The sequence below is a fragment of the Pinus tabuliformis genome, chromosome 6 (genome assembly GCF_031772625.1).
Source record: "Pinus tabuliformis cultivar Carrire ecotype Pingquan chromosome 6, CPIR1, whole genome shotgun sequence".
Classification (NCBI taxonomy): Eukaryota; Viridiplantae; Streptophyta; class Pinopsida; order Pinales; family Pinaceae; genus Pinus; species Pinus tabuliformis.
This window is the reverse complement of record NC_142292.1, coordinates 394579920-394604936: the sequence shown is the minus strand read 5'-3', so window position 1 is coordinate 394604936 and position 25017 is coordinate 394579920. Positions and strand designations below refer to the sequence as shown.

At 41.3% G+C, this 25017-nt stretch overlaps 1 pseudogene; it reads left to right on the top strand.

Moving 5' to 3' along the window:
* The window catches only part of LOC149258973 (uncharacterized), a 32263-nt pseudogene extending 8072 nt beyond the window's left edge, over positions 1-24191 (top strand).
* The last annotated feature ends 826 nt before the right edge of the window (positions 24192-25017 follow it).

The window sequence follows — 25017 nt, the reverse complement described above, 5'->3', positions numbered from 1 at the left end:
TGCAACAAGCTTTGATAGAAAATCTGTCTTTCTGCAAGAAAATCATTGAAGCTTGTGTACTTGATGAAGCAGGACATGCTGCTGTGAAAGGTTGGTAGGGAGGCTCGAAAACGAAGCTAAGGAAAAATTTTGGAGGGTGGTTGTAGCCACTACAACAAAACCCTTGGCTCTCCGATATGTGCCATGGAGGATTTCGAGAGAGCCGAGTAGCAAAGAAATCAATGAGGCTTCATTTTGAGGTTGTTATGTCAAAATGATCGTGGTGATTATAGCCACCGAAAGGATCCCTAGTTCGTTGTTGGACGAATATTCAACCACAATTTGGTTTTGGGCTACTCACAGGAACACTTTTTTAAGGTCTCACAATGTTCACCCGCACTCCTTCCAAATGCGGGCCCATAAATTTGTGCTATCAGTCGAAGGTTTTTCATGCAGAGGTCAGGTCGTAGCTGGGGGTCACAAGGAAAATTAGAGAAGGGAGGTTGCTATACTTATTTGATGGGATGGTACCACCACTGTTACCAGGATAAATAGTTGCGGACACCAGGAAGAGGATCACTGATCATGAGCTACAACCGATCTTCACACAAATGAAGAAGCAGATGAGCTAGCTCAAGGAGACCATCACAAATATCACCATTTCATCAGGTTTGGTTCCCAACTCAACTGAATCGTAAAGCTTTATGTAACAAACCCCCTTGTTGTTGCCATACCATTTGTAGGGACTCATTCACAGTCTAAGTCAACCATCCCCAAACCTTATAAAACAAAAATCATCAAGCCTCCAACCGTAGCCAAGAAGAAAATATCAAACCCTGTAGTGAAAATCATTGACCTCACCATTGAGGGACCGTAGTCCGCTCCAGCCTTGCCCATCATAGAAGAAGTCTTGCCTTCCACCTCCACAGTTTCTTTGAACTCGTGTGACCCATCCCCACACACCACATCGACCTCTATAACCCTGTTAAATACAATTCCTTCTGGGACACTGTTGGGCACAGAAGACATGGAGGTCGATTCAGTTATTCAATCCATCACGACAATCCCCAGTGGAGAAAATGTCACCACCTCCATGTTGTCATTGTTACTAGAGTTAGGCCCACTACTGAACATAAGGCTCGTCATTTTACATTCACTTATTACCGTTGTTGAGCCCTTTGTGCTCCCATTTGATTTAAATCCCCTTGTTGCACCAAATCTTGTTTCCTTACCATCAACGCCTCAATTTGCAGAGCCATCGTAGCAAGACACAACACCCCACAGACATTCAGACAAGTCCATCGCTAGTGGGCAACCCCTACAGAGTTGATTCTCTAATCCATCTAGCATGCAACATAATGATTTCCAGAGCTAGTCATCAACTCAATTGTTCAAGTTTATAAAACAAGTCGCCCAAAGTGATGCACAGATTCACAATGACCTTGCTACTGACCATGAGCAACAACAACAACAAATTGCTGCCCTCACAACCGAACTAGACCAGCTCCGCCAGGACAATCAACAATTGCAAGAATAGGTTGATTAAATCACTTCGTGATTCCAGACGCTTTGGCCTGCCATTTCTGATGTAGTAATTGAGGCTCCGAAAGATTTCTCCGCCTGCACTGTGGTTGAATGTTGTGGCCACATCTAGACTGCATGCAACGGGTTGATCTCCTCTAATCGAGAACTCAGGCAGAACCTTGATGCTGTGAGGAATTCACTTGAAGACCCTTCCATGATGTATGCCAATGAGATTGAGCAAAAGATCACTGTTGTAGTTGCTCTTAAGTCCTCCATCCTCGAGGCCCTGAATGATGGGTACACCTTACTACAGTAGATTCATGACTGATTCGACAACCTAGCAAATAAGAATCTACCAGTCTACCCACTCTGCCAATGAATTAATCAACTCCTCACAAACATCAAGAACTCTAAGGACAAGGAGAAGCGGAAGCAGTTCCAAGTAGAAGTCACCTCTCTGGAAGTCTGCATCCAACAGATCGAGGATGAGTCAACTAAGACCAAACAAAAGCTTCATGATCTATGACCCTCAGTCCAAACTCATGTGAACACTTTGCAAGAAGTCAGTGAGTACATAGAAGAACAGTGGGATTCCCTACTAATGACTCAATGAGCTCAACCAACATCTAGCATGACGACAAAGTTCCTAAAGCAAGCAACAACCATCATGCATTAGAGAAATTTTAAGGTCTAAAATGGGCCTCCTAAGAAAAATGTATGACCAAAATAGAGTTTATAAGAACCAATAGGATTCAAGATGATGATGCCAACCGTGGGAGATGATTCACCATTTTTGGGGTAAAAAGGTAAAAAGATTAAAAAATAATAAAATTATAAAACTACTTTTCAACTTATCTCCCTAAGTTTTTACTCAAGTTTTGAGCGGGAATACTCATTGGGTGCAAAATTTAATTCCTCATCCAAGGAGTACCCATGTTTCATACTTTTGATGGCCCCTGCTACACGAAAAATGAGAAATACATTAAAAAACGTGATTGCAACCACGTTTTTCATTTATTTCTCATTTTTCATGTTGCAAGGTCCATCAAAAGCTTGCAACATGGGTACTCCTTGGATGAGGAATCAATTTTTGCATCTAACTAGTGTTCCCGCTCGAAATTTGAGTAAACTCGTAAGAAGATAAGTTGAAAATATGAGTTGAAAAAGTAGTTTTTTATTTGTTCCCTCTAAAATTTGATGATGTAATCTAATATTATTTTATTATTTCCACTATTATTTTATAATTTTTTTTATGAGGCCCATTTTAGACCTCAAAATTCCCCTAATGAGGACCCTGGCAAGAAGCACTGGAAAACTACACTCAATTCCTCTAGGGGATGATTCCAGTTGTGCCAGAGTTGAGGCCTGCGTTTGGAGAAGAAGCAGCAGTAGCACCAAAAGTGACAACAGTAGCACCAAGGGAAGCACCATCAACAATAATAACAAAGGTACCAACACAAATGTCAACAACACGGACAACATGAAGGGAAGATTGACTCGGGGACGAGTCAATGGACTGTGGTTGGGCTTGTTGGTGCCTTCTTTTTTATATTTTGTGGAGAAAGAAGTTGATGACAAGTGGCAGAGGTGATCGTTGGGGAGTTGTGTAGTTGACAGCCAAGGGAAGATTAGAAAATAAAGGAAGACAGGAGGTCGCGGAGGAGTGGCAGGAAGCATCAGGGATAATCGAGCGAGGAAAGAGAAGAGGCAAACGAGAATGAAGGTAGCCAAGAAAAAGGAAAGAGTAACTGGCAGTCCAGGTGGATGGTAGATAAAAAGCAGAAGAAATAGTGAAGGAGAGGTCTTGGTACTAGCCATTTGTAGAAACTCTGTAGTATTTCCATTCTTCCTATGTTGTGGAGTGATGTGAAAGACTCCATGATCATATTTGTATAAGTTTATATGCTGGTTATGTGATGTCTACTATTGATGATCAGGCCTCAAGCCTTATGTATTTAATACTTTTATGTTAATGAAGAAGACTATTCTGGAATCACCTTGTGTCCTCATGCATTATGTTGACTACTCATTTTTTTTAAAATGCATATGTTTAGGTAGTCTCTTGATATAGCATGAGTAGATCATTATGATATGGTTAGTTTTTCATGTTAAGCTACCATCCTTTGTTCTCTTTCAGTTGATATGATTCCCTTGGTATCTAATTCCAACCCTCATCTAACTTCAGTCACGACACACCTCGGGTGAGACCTCTTCCCCTTCTCGGGTAAGGTGAAAATGTCGATGTTGTGCTAGACTACAACAAAGCCTTGTTGGCCCCTTGTGCTTGGAACCAGGGTCTCAACCCTGGTATAATTTTTGTGCCAACAAAGAGTCACTCATTAAGGTCGCAGAAGAAGCTCACACCCCTCTACAACAAGAGCACAACTGGTCTGGTTGTTTGGCAAAGAAGAACCAACCTATCTACCCTCTGCGCAGCTGTGTCAGTCACTTTCTCAATGAAGCCTGGGGTACCAATGACAAGAATCAACGAAAAGAGATCTTATCATAGGTTAATGGGCTTGAGAACTAGATATAGCGAATAGAAGATGAATCCGCAAAGACCAAGTAGATACTCTGGGACCTCCGGCCACTTGCACATACTCATTTGGAAACACTGTAGTAGCTCAATGAAGAAACAGATGTGCAGTGGAACTCTCTACTGGAGAAATGCCCAACCTAACCCACGACCGACATTGCAACTCAGTTCCTAGCCCAGGATGCTACTCTCATAGGCACATAGAAAGAAACCCTCAACGAATACACCTAGTTCAGACAAGTGATCATCAATTTAGTTCCTGAGTTGGCTCTTTAGTTTGAAGGGACCAACCAAGGGGAAGAAATGTAGAAAGTAGCACCAGAGACATCAATAGTACCAGAAGAATTAGTAGCACTAGGGGCATTAGTAGCATCAACAGAGCCAACAAAATACTAGCTCAGGGATGAGTCAATGAACTATGGTCGGGTCTTGTTGGGTCCTACATATTGAGGAACTAAATAATGTTGATGACAGGTCAGAAGGTTGATGATATTTTGCGAAGATAGTTGTTGGGAGGTTGTAAGGGAGACAACCGACAAGAAGGAAGGAACTTACTGAGAACTATCATTTGCGGAGGAAGGAAGCCACAACCGAGTGAAGAAGAATAATGACAGTCAAGCAATTGGAGAAGCCAAGTGAGGAAGAAGGCGAAGTCTCCAAGAAAGAATTAATAGTCCAAGTAGGGGAGGAAATATATGGAAGGGTCTGGGGAAAAGAAGAGAGGAGACTACCGAATTTCTGTTGCGGAGCTATTCTAGCTGCACTGTATCTGTTGATGTGGTTATGCATCGATCTCTTATGATGCCTTTGAAATGTTGGTGTGAGGCTCTTGAGCTAGATGTAATATTGTATTGCCATATGAATTAATAGAAAAGGGAGTTTTTTTGCATACCTGTATAGTGCATGAAAGGTTATTTGATTTATTAAATTTTTTAATAGAAACATATATGTGTTGTATTTCTCTTCTGCATGTTCATGATCAGTTGCGACTAACTTTTCTGATTGATATAGTTCGGGCTCCTTAACCTCTGTGTTCCTCTTGTGACTTTTCCCCAGTACTAGGCTTCCAATCCCATCTAACTAAGGTTTCGTCACACCACGAGTGACACTCCTTATCCTTTTTGGGTAAGGTGAAAATGTTGTCATTGTGCTAGACTACAATGGAGCTTTGTTGGCCCTTGTGCCTGAACCTAGTGTCTCAAACTTATTGATATTTTTGCGCTAACAAAAAATTGATGAGTTCATTTACATTGAAAGAAATGTTTGGCGATATCATTTTAAATATGATATTTTAAACCATTCACATATCTCACAACTCTTTTGTATTAAGTTATTAAATCCCTAATCTAGAGGCAATTTTAAAAATTCCTCAATGTACTCCTAGGCAATCATCTTTTTCTTCGTTATGTCTTGTACTTATTTACACAAATTATGTTGGTAATCAATAGGTTGGAACTTCTCCTTGATTTTTCTCACCATCTTCCTCTAGGTTCTATTCTTCTATTTCCTATTTTTTATCTTATCCTTTTGTAACCTATCCCACCAAAGTGCAACATTCCCCTTAAATTTTGTCATGGAGAATTCAATGTGATTGGGGTCTTGAACATTTTTAGACTTAAATTACCTTATGAGCTCCCTTATCCAATCAATGAGAGTCTAAGCCTTTAAACTACCATCATATCATGAAACGTACAACTTTGCACTGTCATTGTCCTTTAGAAAGGATATCAAACCATTGGGTGTGGAGTCGTGTTGGATCCATGTTCCTAACAGGGTGGAAACGCTGCTTATATGATCGTCGTCAGGGGGGTCCATGGTAGGTGATGATGATTTTATGAGCCCCCCCTTGGTAGGGCTTTAGGGGCAGCACCTCGAAAGCTAACAATAGATGAAAAATTTCCTTGTAAAATATTGTAACATCGTAGTCAATCTAGATCATTCATTAGGAGAATGATATGACGATAGAAGAAATGTTAATTTATGGTTTTTTTTCCATAGAAGGCAACCCTCAGTTTATATGAGGGAATTGTATTGTGGTTGTGTATTGTTATTTTGAGCTAGAAATAGAGAGAATATTGTGTGAGAGCAAAGTGGAAATTATAACGGAACTGCTGTAGGTTGTATCTCTTCATTTTGTTAGATAATATAAAAGGAAGGACCAGTTGTTTCTCCATGGACATAGCTAAAATTGGGTGAACCATGTATATTTGTGTCTCTCTTGTTTTATTCATTGTTGTGTTTGTATTTCCACAATATTTTATATATTTCATTGCTCCGTTAATTAATTTATAATAGTTGGTATCAAATTCGAAGGTATTTTTGACTGATAAAATCATGGGAGAGAAGGGTTCGTGGTTCGAGTGAGAGCATTGGTAGAAGATGGAAGGTTTAGGTTTGAAAATTTTAACAGCCAAAACTACGAGTTGTGGAAGATGTAGATGGAATATTATTTGTATCAAAAAAATATTTACCTACCATTGAGCAGAAAATCAAAGAAGCCAGCAAGTATGAAAGACAAAGCTGTGTTTAGCAGAATCAGTGGCATTCAAAATTTTAAGGAAATGACAACAAAAGGTTTAATGACGACATTGGAAAAACTATATGAAAAACCCTTGGCCTCAAACAAGGTATTTCTTATGAAGCATTTATTTAATATGAAGATCTCAGAAGGTGGATCAGTTGTAGATGCTTTAAATTAATTTAATATGGTTACCAATTAGTTAAGTTTTGTAGGGTTAAATTTTGATGATGAGGTTAGTGCTCTATTGTTTGTGTGCTCATTGCCAGAAAATTGGAATGGCTTAGTTATGGATATCAGTAACTCTGTATCTGAATATAGTACTTTAAAGTTTGATGATGTTGTTGGTGCTATCTTTAGTGACGAAATGCCACGGAAAACCTCATATGAGACAACATGAAATTCTTTGACTGCAGAGACTAAAGGAAGAAAAGTAGAGAGAGGAAAGAGCCTGGGGCATTGCAATAAGTCAAGGAAAGGAGAATCAAAATCTAGATTGGGGATAATGTGCTAGAAATGCAGAAATAAAGGACACCTGAAGAAAGACTACAAATATTGGAAGGGAAAGGAAGGAGATGGAAAACAAGAGAACAATCATGAAGCGAATGTGACAGGTGATGTGTTGCAAGATGCTTTGATTCTTTCATTAGAGAATATTATTTATGCCTGGGTGGTAGATTCGGGGACTTCAATCCATGCCACACCTGATAGGAAACATTTTCATGACTATGTTCAACAAGATTTTGGATAGGTTCATTAGTGTGATGATAAACCCTGTAAAATCATTGGAATGGGTAAGCCTTTTTTCAAGCAACAAAATAGAAACCAATGATTATTAAAGGAGGTAAGGCATGTTCTAGATCTAAAGAAAAATCTAATTTCAACACGACAATTGGGAGGTGAATGTTGTGTAACTACTTTTACAGACAAAACTTGGAAGGTCCATTAGGGGAATTTTGAGGTCTAAAATGGGTCTCCAAAGGAAATTATAAAATAATAGTGGAAATAATAAAATAATATTAAATTACATCTTCAAATTTTAGAGGGAAAAAAGAAAAAACTATTTTTTCAACTCGCATTTTCAATTTATCTCCTTATGGGTTTACTCAAATTTCAAGCGATAACACTCGTTGGATGCAAAATTTGATTCCTCATCCAAGGAGTACCCATGTTGCATACTTTTGATGGACCCTACTACACGAAAACTGAGAAATACACGAAAAATGTGATTGCAATCACCTTTTTTCATGTATTTCTCATTTTTCATGTAGTATGGCCCATCGAAAGTATGCAACATGGGTACTCCTTAGATGAGGAATTAAATTTTTCATCCAATGAGTACTCTTGCTTGAAATTTGAGTAAAATGTTAGGGAGATAAGTTGAAAATACAAGGTGAAAAAATAGTTTTATTATTTTATTATTTTCTAGTCTTTTTACCTTTTTACTCCGAAAATGGTGAATCATCCCCCATGGTTGACATCATCATCTTAAATCCTATTGGTTCTTATAAAGTTTATTTTGGTTGCACATTTTTCTTAGGAGGCCCATTTTAGACCTCAAAATTCCCCTAATGACTAAAGGAGCCCTGGTAATAGCAAAAGGAGAAAATGTTGGTATATTGTATTTATGCAATGCTATTTCTAATTATGTTAATGATTTAACCTCCACAAGAGCAGATATGACACTCTGGCATCATAGGCTCGAGCACATGAGTGAGAAGGGGATGCAGATTCTTCATTCAAGAAATATGTTGTTAGGTTTGAAGCATGTTGATTTGGATTTCTGTGAAAATTGTGTTTATGGATAACATAAGAGAGTTAGATTTCTTAGAGTTGGGAAGGAAAATAAGAGCAAAAAAAGTAAATCTTTGTGTATACATATGTATGAGGACCTGCTCAGGTATCATCTCTTGGTGGATCTCACTATTATGTTAGTTTTATTGATGATGCAACTAGGAAAACATGGATTTATTGTATTCAAAATAAATATGATGTATTTGATACTTTCAAGAAATGGAAAGCTTTGGTTGAGAAGGAGACAAGAAAGAAGTTGAAGTTTCTCAAATCAGATAATGGAGGTGAATACTGAAACAAAAAGTTTGATAACTACTATTCAGAGCATGAAATTCATAGAGAGAAGACAGTTCTAGCAACACCACAAGAAAATTGTGTGTCAGAAAGGACGAACATGGAAATCATGGAGTGTGCAAGGTGCATGAGATTGCATGTAGGATTTCCCTTCCTTGGATGGTGGTATTATTGAGGAGGCATGGATGGGTAAAAAGGTAAACTACTCATTTTTAAAGACTTTCGGTTATGAAGCCTTTGTCCACAATAATAAATAAAATAGAAGAAAGCTTGAGGGAAAATCAAAGAAATGTACCTTTACTGGCTATAGTGTTAATTATTTTGGTTATCGCTTATATGATTATGAAAATCACAAAATCATTAGGAGCAGAGATGTCATATTCAATGAAAAGGTCTTTTATAAGGATCATATGCAGGGAAAGAAACAGGAAAAGGAAAAAAAAGAATACACAGTGCTTGATGAGGTTAGAGAAAAAATAAAGGTGCCTGAAAATCATAATGATTAGCAGCCACAAAAACAACAACCACAACAACAACATGCACCTCAAACACCTAAAAGTGGTGTTAGAAGATCTACTAGGATAAGGAGATGCCTTAAATGATACTCTCCTTCATTATATTATGTATTGTTGACTGATTTTGGTGATCTGGAAAGATATGAAGAAGAAATGAGGTAGAAACTAGGAAGAAGTGGGAGCAATCCATGGAAGAAGAGATGGACTCCTTGATGCATAACCAAACTTGGGACTTAGTCAAGTTTCTTGTAGGTAAAGCAAAATTACAGAGTAAATGGGTTTATAGGTTGAAGGAAGAAGGTTGATGTAAACAGAGGTATAAGGCTAGACTTATGGTCAAGGGATTTGAAAAAAAAAAGGTATAGATTTTGATGAAATTTGTTCTCTTAGTGTTAAAATGACTTCAATCAAAACTATTTTAAGTCTAGTGGCAGTAGAAGATATTCATATTGAGAAGTTAGATGTAAATACAACCTTTCTCCATGGGGATTTGGAGGAAGAAATATATATGCAGCAATCGCAAGGGTATGAGGTCAAAGGGAAGGAGAAATTAGTGTGCATATTGAAGAAGAGTTTGTATGGCTTAAAAGAGGCTCCAAGGCAGTGGTATCTAAAATTTGACAGGTTTATGTATGAACAAGGTTATACTAGATGTCACTCTGATCATTTTGTTTATCTTAAGAGGGAAAATGATGGTATCTATATTATGTTTCTATTGATTGGAGATAACATGCTTATTGCAGGGTCTAACATGTAGGAAATAAATGTGCTCAAAGGAAAATTGGAAAATTCATTTGCAATGAAGGATTTGGGTGCTGCAAAACAAATCCTTGGTATGAGAATAAATAGAGACAAAAAAATCACAAATTAACATTGTCTCAGAGTGAGTACATAGAAAAGGTGTTGGAAAGATTTGATATGCATAATGAAAAACCAATTAGTACACCTTTGGCTAGCCATTTCAAACTAAGTAAGGTGATGTGTCCCAAGACCCAGGAAGATATGGATTATATGTGTAAAGTTCCATGTTCATTAGCAGTTGGAAGCTTAATGTATGCAATGGTCTGCACAAGGCTTGATATTGCACATGCAATGGTAGTTATAAGAAGCATTGGATGGAAGTGACTACATGAACTCAAAGGCTAGAACTAAGGCTACAGATGACTAAGGCTAATAACTCTACCACTAATAGTCTTCATCTTAAGACCAAACAAGTGGATTCTCAGGTATTTGAGAGGTACCACAAATCAAGCATTATGTTTTGGAGGTTCAAACAATTTTCTATAGGGATATGCTAATACAGATATGGCAGGTGATAGAGATAACAAAAGGAGTACCATAAGGCATGTGTTTACTGTAGGTGTAACAATTGACAGTTGGGTTTCAAAATTGCAAAGAATCTTTTCACTTTCAACAATGAAAGCAAAGTATGTTGCTATTACATAGGCTAGTAAAGAAATGATTTGGTTATAAAGGTCTATGGATGAATTGGACAAGAATCGGGAGATGGGCATGTTATATAGTGATGTCTAGAGTGCCATTCATCTTACAAATAACTCAGTATTTTATTCTAAGAATAAACATATATCGCTCAAGTACCATTTCATATGGTTGGTGTTGGAAGATGGACAATTGAAGCTGGAAAAGATACACACTAGCAAAAATCATGTAGATATATTGGAAAAGGTTATAACCAGGGAGAAATTGAGCTTCTAGTGAGTTTCAATTGGCCGTCAAGAATGATGATGAATATGAGAAACAACTAGGACTAAGTGGATTCATTGTCCAGCAAGTGAAGAAACGATGGATTTTATATAATTACTCTCCAAGTGGGAGATTATTGGGTGTGGACGTTGGTTATCTTCCTGATTGTTCAAAAGTTTTTTGTTTCAGTTGCGTTGGATCCTTGTTCCTAATGGGGTAGTAATGTCACCCATATGATCATCATTAGGGGGGGGTGAGGGGATGGAAATTTTATGAGACCCCCTTGGCCAGGTTTCAGGGGCAACACCCCGAAGATAAAAATAGATGAAATTTTACCTTGCAAAATATTCTAATTTCATAGTCAATCTGGCCCGTTCATTAGGTGGATGATCTGATGGTATAAGTTATGTTAATCTAGGTTTTTTCCCTAGTAGGAAACCCTTGGTTTATTGAGGGAATTATATTGTAGCTATGTATTATTATTCTAAGTGAGAAAGAGAGAGGAGACTATGTGAGAGCGAAGAGAAAATTACAACGGATGTACTTTAGGTTGTATCTCTTCATTTTGTTGGATAATATAAAAGGAAGGATCGGTTGTTTCTCCATGGATGTAGCCCAGATTGGGTGAACCACATATATCTATGTCTCTCTTGTTTTATGTGCTTCTATGTTTGTGTTTCTGTAATATTTTATGTCTTTCATTGCTTTGTTAATTAATTTCTAACACAAATATAATGTTGGGTCTACTTCCTCAACATTTCTCTATTCTTCAAGCTCATATTTAAACTCTAAGTCTAATTCAACATCCCCAAGTCTCCTACTTTCTAGATATTCTATGCTCTTCCTCAATTCCACCAATTCTCGATTCCTTGCACCTCCTCATGATACTCCTTCTTTACATGGTGGAATTCCTACAAGTTGTGTAGTGGTCCTCAACCTAACCAACACTCACAAACTTTATCTAGGCTTAGTTTCTCACAACATACCTTCCAACAAGTGCAATAAATAATCCCTCTTAAGTCCTTCTGCAACTGATGAGCCCCAATTTTTGGTACAATTTGGGCTCATTTTGGCCTATTTTACTTGCTCAACCATTCATCTTTTACTGTTTATGCATTCATTTCTTAGTATATTCGTGTGTTTGTAGGAAGAAGGGAAGGAATTATATTTGTGTGGCTAATACATGTTGATTTCAGGTTTTTGGCATTAAAGAGAGCAAAAGACCACGTAAATGGAGACAAGGAGACAACAAGGAGGACATTGCAGGTTTATAGGGAGGTTGTCTACGGCCTTAAATGACTTCCCTCGTAATTATCACCTCAAATCCGAGCTCCAACAGCTCTCCCCACCGAGCTCAAAGGTAGCCAACACGTTCTACAGGATCAGCAGTTTTACAGCAGTTTGACTTCAGTTGGACAGCCAAGCCCCACGAATGAAGGAAGCCAGCCTAATCATCATTTTGTATAAATATGCAGGCCGTAGCCTATGTTAGGAGCTTTTTGAACTTTGGGATTACATTTGTAATTGCTGTGCACGAGTTGCAAGCTTGGTTTTTGTTTTTGTGTAAGCCAGTTTTGGCATGACATTAGATTTTTGAATATGAATAAAGGCAACCAGATTTGGATCTAGTTCTGAGCTTTTAAGGGAGCTATAGCTCTCAGGTTAGGGCCCAACCTGAGAGCAATAGATCTCCTCTGTGTTGTAATGTTAATTACTTTTCGTTCCAGCACTTTATTTCCTTGCTTTACCATGCAATTCGAAATTACAGTTTGCTGAGTTAGTTTTTATGAGATTGAGTGAGTTCAGCTTATGGTTGAATTGATTTCAGTTGTTTAGTTAGACTAGCAGGTTGATAATACATTGGAGCTCCAAGGAAAATGGTTGAGAAAGCCTCCACTGCCATCTCTGTTTGGAGATTGGAGTGCAGTCTACACCAACCACCAAAAAACGAAGAATTTTTTACTTTATGCATGCTGCAACACAGTCACAGTTATGATAGAGTTTTCCATGCATTTCACTCTTGCACCATACACCTTCATCACAGCTTCATGCACATTTCTCTTCACGCTTTATATTGCTGTTCATTGAGTTCATAGCACAGGTAGCATAGGTTAATGAATTTTCGTCTTGAGGACAGTCATAAGCCATTTGTTTTATTTACACTGCTCTTCATCATTCCATTACCTTCTTCTTCATCTTGATCACGCATACAACCACATCCTTGACCTCTACTCCGCTCTGTTATCTCCCAAACTCTTCCACTCCTCACGTAACTTCATTCTCTAGACCTTTCGTTGTTGTAGCCTTCCATCCATCAACCAACTGCATACACTCGTTCTCCACCCTACTTCTCCACTCCTGAGCCATCACCAGCTGTATCTTCACCCTCCATATCTCCCCCTACCATTCCATCACTTCACCATCACCTCAAACACCCACGGTAGGACATCCTGTAGCAATTTGTAGACTTCCTATAGAAACCCCTGAGTTTCCTGTAGGATCCCCTGCAGACATCCTGTAGGAGGCCACTCACTCGGTTGCTGAGCCTTTGAACATGAGGAACCTCTGTGGACGGATGCTAAGGATCCCTGGGGACCTCTCCTAGCCTCCCCAACCTTTCCCACGCTTTCCTTCCTTCTGCACCACCTCTGCACAACCAAACCCTAATAAGAACAAAATCACAATCACTCCATCCACTTAAAGAAAAAATAAAAAAACATGTCTTTTAAGATGCAAGCAGCTTAGATTCATGCATTTTCACTTATTAGAAGTAATGGCATCATTGGTAGCAGTTTCATTCACATTCTTTGCATCATAGAGGTTAGACTAGTCAGATTAGGGTTTCCTAGGGTTTCCATGCTTTGATTTGCTTTCAGTTCATTTTTACTAAATAGATTAGTTTTCTTTGAGCTAGCTTTCGTCCATCATTTAGCAAGCTTCTTCTGAGAGCCTATAGAAGTTGGCTTGAGCCCTAGCAGACTTGTGCCAGCTGACCAAGTGACAGCTGCGACAAGAGCTAGTACTTGTGCATATAGCACCGTCGCTTCCAAGTTTGTACGAACTACCGGGTTGATAAAATTAAGAGACAGGAAGCCCCAGGAGTTGTAGCATTATTGCTACAATACTGGAGCTCACCATCTTTTTGGCGCCGTTGCCGGGGAAGCGTCAGAGTATTAGTAATTGTTGCTTTTCTTCTACTTTCTTACTCTTGCTTCTGCTCAATAGTTTATTTCATTTCCATTCTGCAAAAGTAGCATAGACATTTCCTGCTTTCATAGATTAGTATTTCCTGCTTTCATAGATTAGCATTTCCTGCTTTCATAGATTAGAATTTCCTGCTTTCATAGATTAGCATTTCCTGCTTTCATAGATTAGCATTTCCTGCTTTCATAGACTAGTATTTCCTGCTTTCCTAGATTAGCCTTTCAATTCCGCAATTTCATTTGAGCAAGATAGTTAGTTGTAGATCACTCTGTTTCAGTTTTGCAGGTACCAAAGAAAAAATCAAAAGCAATAAAAAAAGAAAAGTCCTTTCCATTTCATGCCTCGTAGGAACCGAGATAAATCAGGCAAATTCCTACCCAACACCCCCACCACATCACTAAGTCACCCTTCTCTCTTCTTTGGTGACAGTGACCCAGAGGAACCTATAGGTGAACATCCTGAGATATACCAAGATCCTATAGAAGAAGAAGAGTTAGAGACCACTCCATCTGAAGCCATGGCTGATAATAGAAGAGAAGATGAGAGAATAGAAGGTGCCTTCCCCATCCGAGAGACCAATGGAGAGATGAAAATGAAGAACATTAGCCCCTCCACCTTGCCTCACTTCCATGGACTGACCACTGAGGATCCTGATACCTTCTTTTTTGAGTTTGCTGTCCTTTGTAGAACCTATGACTATACTGAAGAGGAGCAAAAGCTGAAGCTTTTCCCTTCAACTCTTAAGGATGCAGCATTACGCTGGTTCATGGGATTACCTGGGAATAGTATCACTACTTGGGCTCAGATGCAGCAAGCCTTCAATACCAAGTATAGGGATTACTGTAGGTCTAAGGAAACCAAGGGAGAAATCTTTCGGATGACCATGGGAAATGATGAGTCCTTAGAGGATTATGAGGAGAGGTTCCAGCTTAGCTATAAGCGGGCCAGGTGCACACTTGACCCTGAATCCCTCAAGTTGGTCCTACTCCGAGGAGTCCCTGAAGATCTCTTAGATACCCTTCACATGTTAGCTGGGGGGGACATTTACCAACTGCCTTATGAGGACATCAAGACTGTGTTTAGGAATCACTCCAGGGCAGCTAGGAAACGAGGTAGAGGAAATCTCCTCTCCACTGGTGTCCCTTTCTCCAAACATGAGTTTACAAACCAATTATAAGATCTTAAGAGTGAGGTGAGACAGACCATTGCCATGCAGCTGGACACATTCAGGATCCAGCAGAAGAAAGAAGAAGCTGAGAGAGCCTTGGCTGTCTTCTGCCCTAGGTGCACCAGAAGACACCCTAAGAACGAATGCCCATTGCATTCGGTTGAAGTGTGTTTCGTTTGTGAGGAGGACCATCCAACAAATCAGTGTCCAACCTTACCTGGGTTTAAATCCATGTACCAAGGGACCGAAGCCCCCACTGAACCTCTCTACTTCATCAACCAAAGGAGGCCACAAGGATCTAGACCTTATTAGTAGGGAATGCAAGGGGCACCACAAGCTTATTACAACCCCAACCAATCGACTCCCATGCCTTCTTGGGGTCCCCCTGCTCATCCTTCATGGTCCATGCCTCCTCCATGGTCTTATCCACCTCAGTACCCTGCTCAACCTACTTCTTATTCATATCATTCACATGCCCAGTCACAGCCTCAGTGGAGTGAACCTCAGTCGAGGTGGAGGCCCCAATACAACACTCCTCCTGCCATTTTGCCTCCACCACTAGTTCAACCTCAGCCTTTACCTCCTGCTCCTCCAAGGCAACCTCAAATGCCTGCTCAACCGAACCCGAACCCCAACAATAGACAGGCTCAGCAGGTATACATTGGGGAAACATCATGTCCTACCTATGCTGTGGAGATCCAGGAGATCAACCTTCGATTTGGAAAGACCCTTCCAGATCGCCAACCTCCTCCCCCAGAGGATGAGGAAGATAAACAGGAAAGTGAACCAAAGGCTATTCCACCCTTTCTTGAGAGACTAACAGCCACCACACAACCCAACCCAGAGGAGGATGAGCTTCTGGGAGAACTCCAGCAGTTGTGTGTGAAAATACCACTTCTCCAAGCCATCAAGGATGTGCCCATATACAACAAACTGGTTAAGGAAAAGTGCTTCAAACACCCAGGCAGGCGAAAGAAAGATGCTTCAACCATCAATGTCATAGGACAACTGTCTAACCTTATGCTAGGACAAGTCATCTGCCCCAAGTATCTAGATCCCAGAAGTCCTGTAGTAGATGTTCACATCAAACTCAATCTTCAGGATTCCTTGAGGAAGACCTCGACAGTACTCCAACTAGCAGATCGCTCCACCGTGACTCCCGAAGGGATTGTGGAGGATGTCTTGGTCTCTATTGACTCTTGGGAATACCCTGCAGAATTCCTAGTTCTGCAACCAAAGGCAAAGCTTACTGGATATCCTCTCATTTTGGGAAGGCCTTGGTTAGCTATTGCAGATGCTTACATAAGTTGTCGTGCAGGAAACATGACCATCAAAAATGGTCCCATGTCTAAGCAGCTAGTCCTATACCCTCCTGCCCAACCCTCCTTAGAGCATGACTTACCACTTTGGCTAGAAGAAGGAGAGGAAGACGAGGTGTACTCAGCACCTCTGTGCACCCTAAATACCACTAGAAGAGACCCTCCAACCGAGGATGACTTGATTGAGACTTTGATCCAGAATCCACCTTCCAGTGCACTATCCTTAGAGAAGTTGGTGGAGGATGCCCAAGCTAGCTCCTTGGTGGATCTTTGTACAACCAACCCTGTCACTCCCAGAGTCAAGAATGTGGAGTTCGGCCCTAAGAGAGCATTAAAGATCAGCTCCTCCCTATCTCCTTCCCAGGAGAAGGAGTTGTGTAACCTGTTGGCCGGCCACCTAGATGCTTTTGCTTGGAGCTATAAGGAGATGAAAGGAGTCCATCCCTCGGTTTGTACCCATCACATATACATCAAAGAGGATTGTAAACCAGTTAGGCAACCCCAGAGGAGAATGAATCCAGCCCTTAAGGACATTGTCAAGGAAGAATTGCAGAAATTGTTGGATGTCGGATTCATCTACCCCATCTCAGATATTGAATGGGTGTCCCCTCTGGTCTTGGTTCCCAAGAAAAACGGGAAATGGAGAATCTGTGTGGACCACCGAGAACTGAACAAAGCTACCAAGAAAGACCATTTCCCTCTACCTTTCATAGATCAAGTGTTGGATGGACTGGCAGGAAAGAAGTTCTTCTCTTTCCTGGATGGGTTTAGCGGGTACAACTAGATTCAAATCAGCCCGGAAGACCAAGATAAGACCACCTTCACTTGTCCTTGGGGTACCTTTGCCTACCGTGTCCTTCCCTTTGGGCTATGCAATGCTCCTGCTACCTTCCAGAGAGCTGTCTTAAGCATCTTCTCGGAGTTGGTCCATGATGCAGTAGAAATCTATATGGATGACTTTACTCCTTACGGGGCTAACTTCCACGAAGCATTGTCCAATTTGGGAAAAGTCCTAACTAAGTGCATCGAGATGAACTTGTCCCTTAGTCCTGAAAAATGTGAATTCCTAATGACTGAAGGGACCGTGCTAGGCCATACCATCTCTCGCCAAGGGTTACAGGTGGATCCTAACAAAATTGCTCTAATCAAGAAGGTTTCACCTCCACAAAAGGTAAGGGATGTTAGGAGTTTCTTGGGATTAGCAGGATATTACCGAAGATTCATTAAAGACTTCAACAAGCTAGCCTCGCCATTGTTTGGCCTGTTGGCAAAAGATGTGGAGTTTAATTGGACTGACGATTGTCAGAAAAGCTTGAATGAATTAAAAGACAAGTTGGTGTCAGCCCCAATCCTGAGAGGTCCAAACTGGGCCCTACCTTTCCACATCCACACTGATGCCTCGAACAAAGCCATAGGTGCAACCTTAGGATAAGTTGAGCAAAAACTTCCATATGCCATTTACTTCATTAGCAAAAACTTGTCCAAAGCTGAGCTGAATTACACTGTAACCGAGAAAGAATTCTTAGCTGTGGTCCATGCACTGAACAAGTTCCGACATTACATCACTGGTTATCAAACATTTGTACATACTGACCATGCTGCAATCCGATATTTAATGAATAAACCAGATGTGAATGCTCGTATTATTAGATGGTTACTTTTATTGCAGTAGTTTGACCTAACCATTGTTGACAAACCAGGTAGAGAAAATGTTGTTGCTGACTTTTTATCGAGATTGGATTTGTCTGCAGGTGAGGATGGAATAGTGGATGACCAGATGCCCGATGAACATCTGTTTGCTATCTCAGTACTCTCTCCATGGTTTGCTGATATAGCAAACTACCTTGTTTCAGCACAGTTCCCTCCGCATCTGTCTTCGAGAGAGAAGAGCAGAATCATCAGAAAGAGTGCCTCATTTACCTGGATCGGGGGAAATCTGTTCAAGCTTGCCCCCGATCAGATCTTAAGGCGTTGTGTAAGGGAGGAGGAAGTCTTTGACATCCTCCTCACCTGTCATGATGGGCCTTGTGGAGGACATTTTGCAGCAAAGAGAACTGCCTTCAAAATCCTGCAGGCAGGCTACTATTTCCCCACACTTCATCAAGATGTCAGAAGATACGTCAGCCAGTGTGACCAATGCCAAAGAATGGGGAAACCGACCCAAAGGGATGAGATGCCTCTCCAACCTCAAGTGACTCTTGAGCCATTTGAGAAGTGGGGTATGGACTTTGTGGGCCCAATCAACCCTCCTTCGAGGCAAAGGTCTTACATCATTGTGTGCACTGACTACCTGAAAAAGTGGGCAGAGACCAAAGCAATCAAAGCAGCAACAAAAGAAAAGGTGGCCGAGTTCTTAAGAGAAAACATCTTCTACAAGTTTGGCTATCCAAGAGAGTTGGTCACCGATCAAGGGAGCCAGTTCACCTCCAACCTGGTTGAAGATCTACTAGCTCATCACAAGATCAAGCATAGGAATTCCACCCCCTATCATCCTCAAGCAAATGGGCAGGTGGAAGTCACCAATAGAGCATTAGAAGGGATCTTGACCAAGGTGGTGAGCAGCAGCAGAAAGGACTGGGCAGATCGCCTGGTTGAAGCCACATGGGCTTACAACACCACTTGGAAGACCACCACCGGCTTCACACCTTATGAGTTGGTCTATGGGAAGAAAGATTTGCTTTCCATTGAGTTCGAATACAACACTTTGAGGATGGCAGCTCAGCTGGATCTAGATCTCAGCCATGCACAACAAGAAAGGCTATTGCAGCTGAATGGACTGGATGAGCACCGCATGCAGGCCCTCCTTCACTCAGAAGTGGTTCAACTTCAGAGAAAGGTGTGGCATGACCAACATCTCCATGACAAGCAATTTCAGCCGGGAGATTGGGCTTTGTTGTATGACTCCAGATACAAAGATTTCAAGGGGAAGCTGAGAACCAGATGGCTCGGGCCATATTCAGTGGAAAAATGTCATGACAATGGATCTGTTCTTATTCGGACCATTGATGAGGAAGCCATCCCCATGCTTGTCAATGGGCATTGATTGAAGATCTACAGGAAGCCTCCCTCAAGACAAGAGTTCATCAAAACTATGGAGAAGGCAGTATTGGTCATAGAGAAGGGTTCTGCCCCTGCTTTGGGCACACCCTGAAGAATCTAAAAAAAATAAAAAAATAATAAATAAATAATAAAGATCCTTGGGTGAAAACCTTTCTGAGGCGCCCAAGGCAGGTGGTAGGGGTGAAAACCTCATTGAGGCGCCCCTGCTATCTTTCAAAAAAAAGGAAGAGAAAAGAGATAAAGATCCTTGGGTGAAAACCTTTCTGAGGCGCCCAAGGCAGGTGGTAGGGGTGAAAACCTCATTGAGGCGCCCCTGCTATCTTTCAAAAAAAAAAAAAAGAGAAAAAAAAGAAAAAAAAAACAAAAAGAAAAAAACCAAGATCAGCAAGTTTATTATGTGAAAGTTGCATGCAGATTGCAGGTGTTCTATGGAGGAGAGGAAGCCTCTCAACTCAAGGCCAAGGGTCCTTATCATGCAGCCAGGACACCTCACCAGCACCTCCTCCAAGAATGCTCATTTTCTTCAAGGTATGTGCACTTTCATTACAGCTTGAGTCTTCTACAGGAAGACGCAGATTTTCTACAGGAAGACGCGGATTTTCTACAGGAAGATGTGGATTTTCTAAAGGAAGGTGCAGACTTTCTACAGGAGGAGCTGCCTTTCTACAGGAAGCTCTGTATTTCTACAGGAAACTTCCTGTAGAAGCTCAGAACGGCCCAGAATGCATTTCATGAACAGATCTGGCGGCTAAGGGTGGGTTTGGATGCATGCACGCCACCACTGTCAACCATGCACATTGCTGCAACATTATTCCACCATCCTTGTCGACATGCAACACAGTACCTGCATCAACAAAGCAGATCGATGAGATCTCAAGGAAAAGCAAACTGTCAATGGAACAAACGCTGGAGATCTCACCTCTGATTTATCACAGTCGTCAAGAAGCACCAAGAGCATGATCGTGAGGCCATCTATCGTCGTGCAGCATGCACTCGAGGAGGAAGAATGGTGCCAAGACATCCCGCGGGAGTTCTGTAACCGTTAAACCTGCTAGAGTGGATACCGTTCACCGCGCAGGCCATCTGAAGTGAAATGTGGGTGCATGCAACCAAAGCATGCCATCCATCATCGGCAGCTCGTGAACATCAACCTCCGGGACTGTGTAAGATCGCCAGCAGCAGGTAAATCGAGTCCTCAGCATCCCAAAGAGCCGAAACACCGTGTACAGCCACGCAGGTAAGTGTCTCAACCCTTCTTTCCTTCAGACTGCATGAATGTTACTTTGATTGATTGCTAAGCGTAAAGGTGAATGGGTTGAGCGACGGTGTGGCCATTTGGCTGGCCACGTCAGTCAGTGAATGGTCTAGTTGGATGTGTGAGTGGCGGCCAGGACAAAACGTATGGGCAGCATGCACGTGAGAAATCCCGTCGGGGAAAGAACGACTAATAGAAAAAGGCGGCGGTAGATCCGCGGGAATTGATGCGGCAGCAAGGGAACGCACAGTTGAATGATGGGGATGACGTCACCCAACGGTCCGGCGGGGACAGCTCACCCCCCGCGCCACGAGTTCCGCCGAATTCAAAATCTAATCGGCTAGATCGCATTCATGCATGCACCAACCACCAGTTTGAACTCGAGCGGCGATCCTGATCCTTTTGCAGTGTGATACGCTGAGTCTTTGGCTATCAGAGCAGTTGAAGAGCACACCCAAGGCGCAGACCGACTGTAGACTCTCCCGAAAAATCGCGCGCTGCATTCTACAGGAACGCTGTCATCCTACAGGAACACAGTTTTCTACAGGAAAGCGGGTGCCTCACGTAAAAAGGTGGCCAATTAAAGAGGTAACCCTGGACTTTTCATGCAACTGGTGATTAAAGGTGGTAGAATTGTCATTCACCGTCTGGTCATAGGGAAAGTGGTGAAATTGCTGTCTGTTGTGCCTATACTGCATTCTACAGGATGTTGAGTAATTAAACTGTGTTGAGCTCCTCAGTCATAAAATTTTATGGGTTATGCGCATTATTCTACACTCTGTCTCAAAAACTAAACTCTCTTCCACCATCACCACCTCCGGTTAAGAAAATTGTGCCATCATGCCGGGTGGGTTTATTAGGCGAGAACCCACTGATTCATACAAATTGAGGAGAAATCAGGAAGTGGTGGAGCTCTTCACCCGAGCACAATGGATATCATTTTGTGATAAGTTGCAGGGTTACGATGATGAAGTGGCCGAGGAATTATTGCAGGCCCTGAGGCCAAAATCCAAAACGCTGGCCACAATGAATTTCAGAGGCCTAAGCCTCAAGCTCACCCCGCAATCTATCAGTAGAATCACTGAACTTCCTATGGGTCTGCCGTGGGATAAAGAAGAAAGAAAGTTGAGCCAGCAGGCCAAGAAAGAGTTCTTCCCACCTGAAGAAGAATTCACGGAGGACAAAAATGGGGTGAGAAGGACAAGCTTGTTGCCACCATGGAACGAAGTCAGCTTGCAAATCATGAAGTATATAACCTGTGAAGGTCGGTATAGCATCGTGTATGCATATCACTTCAGGCTGCTCACTGAATTAAGACACCGGATCGATCTTCCTGTAGAGCAGAGATTGAGCATTCCTTATTTCCTGTTACAATCCTTGATTGAGTGCACTACAAAGCTCAAAGACGGCATACCAGATCAAGTCGCCCACCATGGGTTGATCAAGCTTCTTGTGGAGGACGCGCTCCACTCATATAAGGTTCCCCTCTCATGGGAATCATTCAGGAATTTAACAAGAGAGGGAGACATAAAAATGTTGATGGAAGAAACGGGGTCGTCCAACATGTTAGACTCCGTCTCATCTCAGAGATTGATTCTTCTTCAAAACAGAGTTTTGAAGAAGAAATCATTTAAATGTTGCTTTGCAGATTATGTAATTTTATCTTCAGCGCTTCAAACTAGCAGCGATGGAGCAAGCATTCCTGCTATTGCATCTGATCCGGAGAAAGGGATTCTTAAGCTTCAAGAAAAGTTCCGTTTGGATTTGGATGATGAGGATGCAATACAGTTCTTCCAGACCCTTATCAATGTGAGTGTCAGTGCCTTATTCCCCCAAATGGTGGAGACAATTCATAGATGGGCTCAATATTGGCGTTAAAGACAGAGGATATACATATTGTACAGATCTGCAGGAAATTCCAAGACTAGCTGAAAGAATGGGTAGATTGATGTGTGTAACAGGCGAGTTTGATCCAGGGACTTGTGAAGATGTCACTGGTGAACAGGGGCATGAATCAGCTGATCAGATTAGTGAAAACCCTCGTGACATAGTAGAGAGGGAGTTATGTAAGGCTAAAGAAGAGGACAAAGATATTCTGTGGTTGGAGCTTGAGGAGCTTGACATCGATGATGAAGTGCTATGTTCATTGGAATTAACTTCTAAGTTTCCAAATCTTGTTGGCCTTGATCTTTGGGGTAACAAAGTGGAAACAATGGAAGCAGTTATACAAACAGTTAGTAGATTGAGTAAGCTGCGAGCTCTTTGGTTAAATGAAAATCCAGTTTCTAAAAGCTATGGTGAGGCTTTAAGAAACACTCTGTTGGAATATTTACCTGAGTTAGAAATACATAATTCTCAGTTCACTACCAACTACAGTGCATGGGCCCTTGGATTCTGTGCTGGAATTTATGGAGCAGAGAAGCCTTTTGGTACTCAACAAGGAACACACATATTAAAAGATGTCAAAGAATTCATAATCTTTCAGATAAGGTGTTCAATCCTTTGGAATTGCCACTTCTCACGGCATTGAATCTCCGAGGGAATTCATTGAGCCAGAATTATGAAGATATTCTGTTGGAGTTGTTGCGATGTTTTGTAAATTTACGATCATTGGAGATTGATATTTTGGGGCCCCTTGGAAGCAGTGCAGTAAGGATTGTGGAATCCCTTCCCGGTTTGTCAGACTTAAATGGTGTTAGTGTTTTTAAAATCCTGGAAGAAGAAAAGGATGTTGTTGATGCTAAGCTTCAACCTCGTCTTCCTGAATGGTGCATTGGAGAACCAGTTGCAGACCGTATTCTTCATGCAATGTGGTTATATTTGATGACGTACAGACTTGCTGATGAAGAAAAGCTGGATGAAACTCCTGTTTGGTACGGGATGGATGAGCTTGGTTTAGCATTGCGGCATAGTGATATACCAAATTTCAAAATTGCTCCATTTCTATTCATGCCAGATGGAAAATTAACCTCAGCAATAAGATATTCTCTGTTGTGGCCAATCAATGATACACATAAGGGTGAAGAATGCTTACGTGACTATTTGCCCGGGATTGGGGTGGACAAGCAGTGCTCTGCACGCCTTACAGCCTGGTTTCATACACCAAAAGATTATTTTATTGAGGTATACAAGAAGCATTATTGTAAATTTCACGCTACCACTTTTAATCATCTCAATTTTGGAAATCCTTGTACACAAAGCATCAGTCCAAATGATGGTCGACTTCTACGAGTTTACACAGATAATGAGCAAGTAGAGGAATTCCTACGCCGTCCAGAATTTGTATTTACGGATGATGCCAAAATAGCTGAGATTATATAAACACCGGATCTGATCTTGATGTTCTCATCATAGGTGGTTATTTTGGATCTGGACGCCGTGGAGGAGAGGTGGCACAGTTTTTACTGGGTCTTGCACAGAATTCGACTTCCAGTGGTTACCCAACAAGATTTCTCTCCTTTTGCAGAGTTGGAACAGGCCTTTCGGATGAAGAGTGTGATGTTCTTGTTAACAAACTTGAACCTTATTTCAGACGACATGAAGATAATTCAAAATGCCCGCTTGCTTGTAGAGAAAATTAGAAAGCCTTTAAAGCTGGATACAGATGGTATTTGGTGTGCATTGCCAGGGTCTTTTCCTGAAAACTTCAGCTTTAAAACCATTTTTGACACAGTGAATCATTTTTTCGGCTCCTCAGATAATTCCTTATCGGTTCAATTTGCCAAAAGTCATGTTAATGTTTCTCTGTTTTGCTATCAAGACTATGTTGATGTGGAGCTCCAGGTGGCATACGATCTTGTTGTTGATGCTGTCTACACACCAAAAGTTACTAGATTCTTACGAGAAGCAGAAGAGTGCCAAGGGTAAACGTGTAATGCCACCGCTATTCAAACGGTGCCAGAACAACATAATAGGATTCGATTCCTATTTCCCCAGATTTTAATTAATGTTGCAAACTGGATTTTCGTTCCATGTGTCGGCCATTAGAAGAATTCAAGAGAAATGCATTTGCCAATTTCGATCCTCCAGATTTTGTCTCCTAATAAGCCAATCATCAGCAGATTTAGAGCAGATTTAGAGGAAGAGGGACTCTGCATTATTTTAGGATGATGTAACTCTCCTTTCTAATTTTAATATTGTAGTGGAA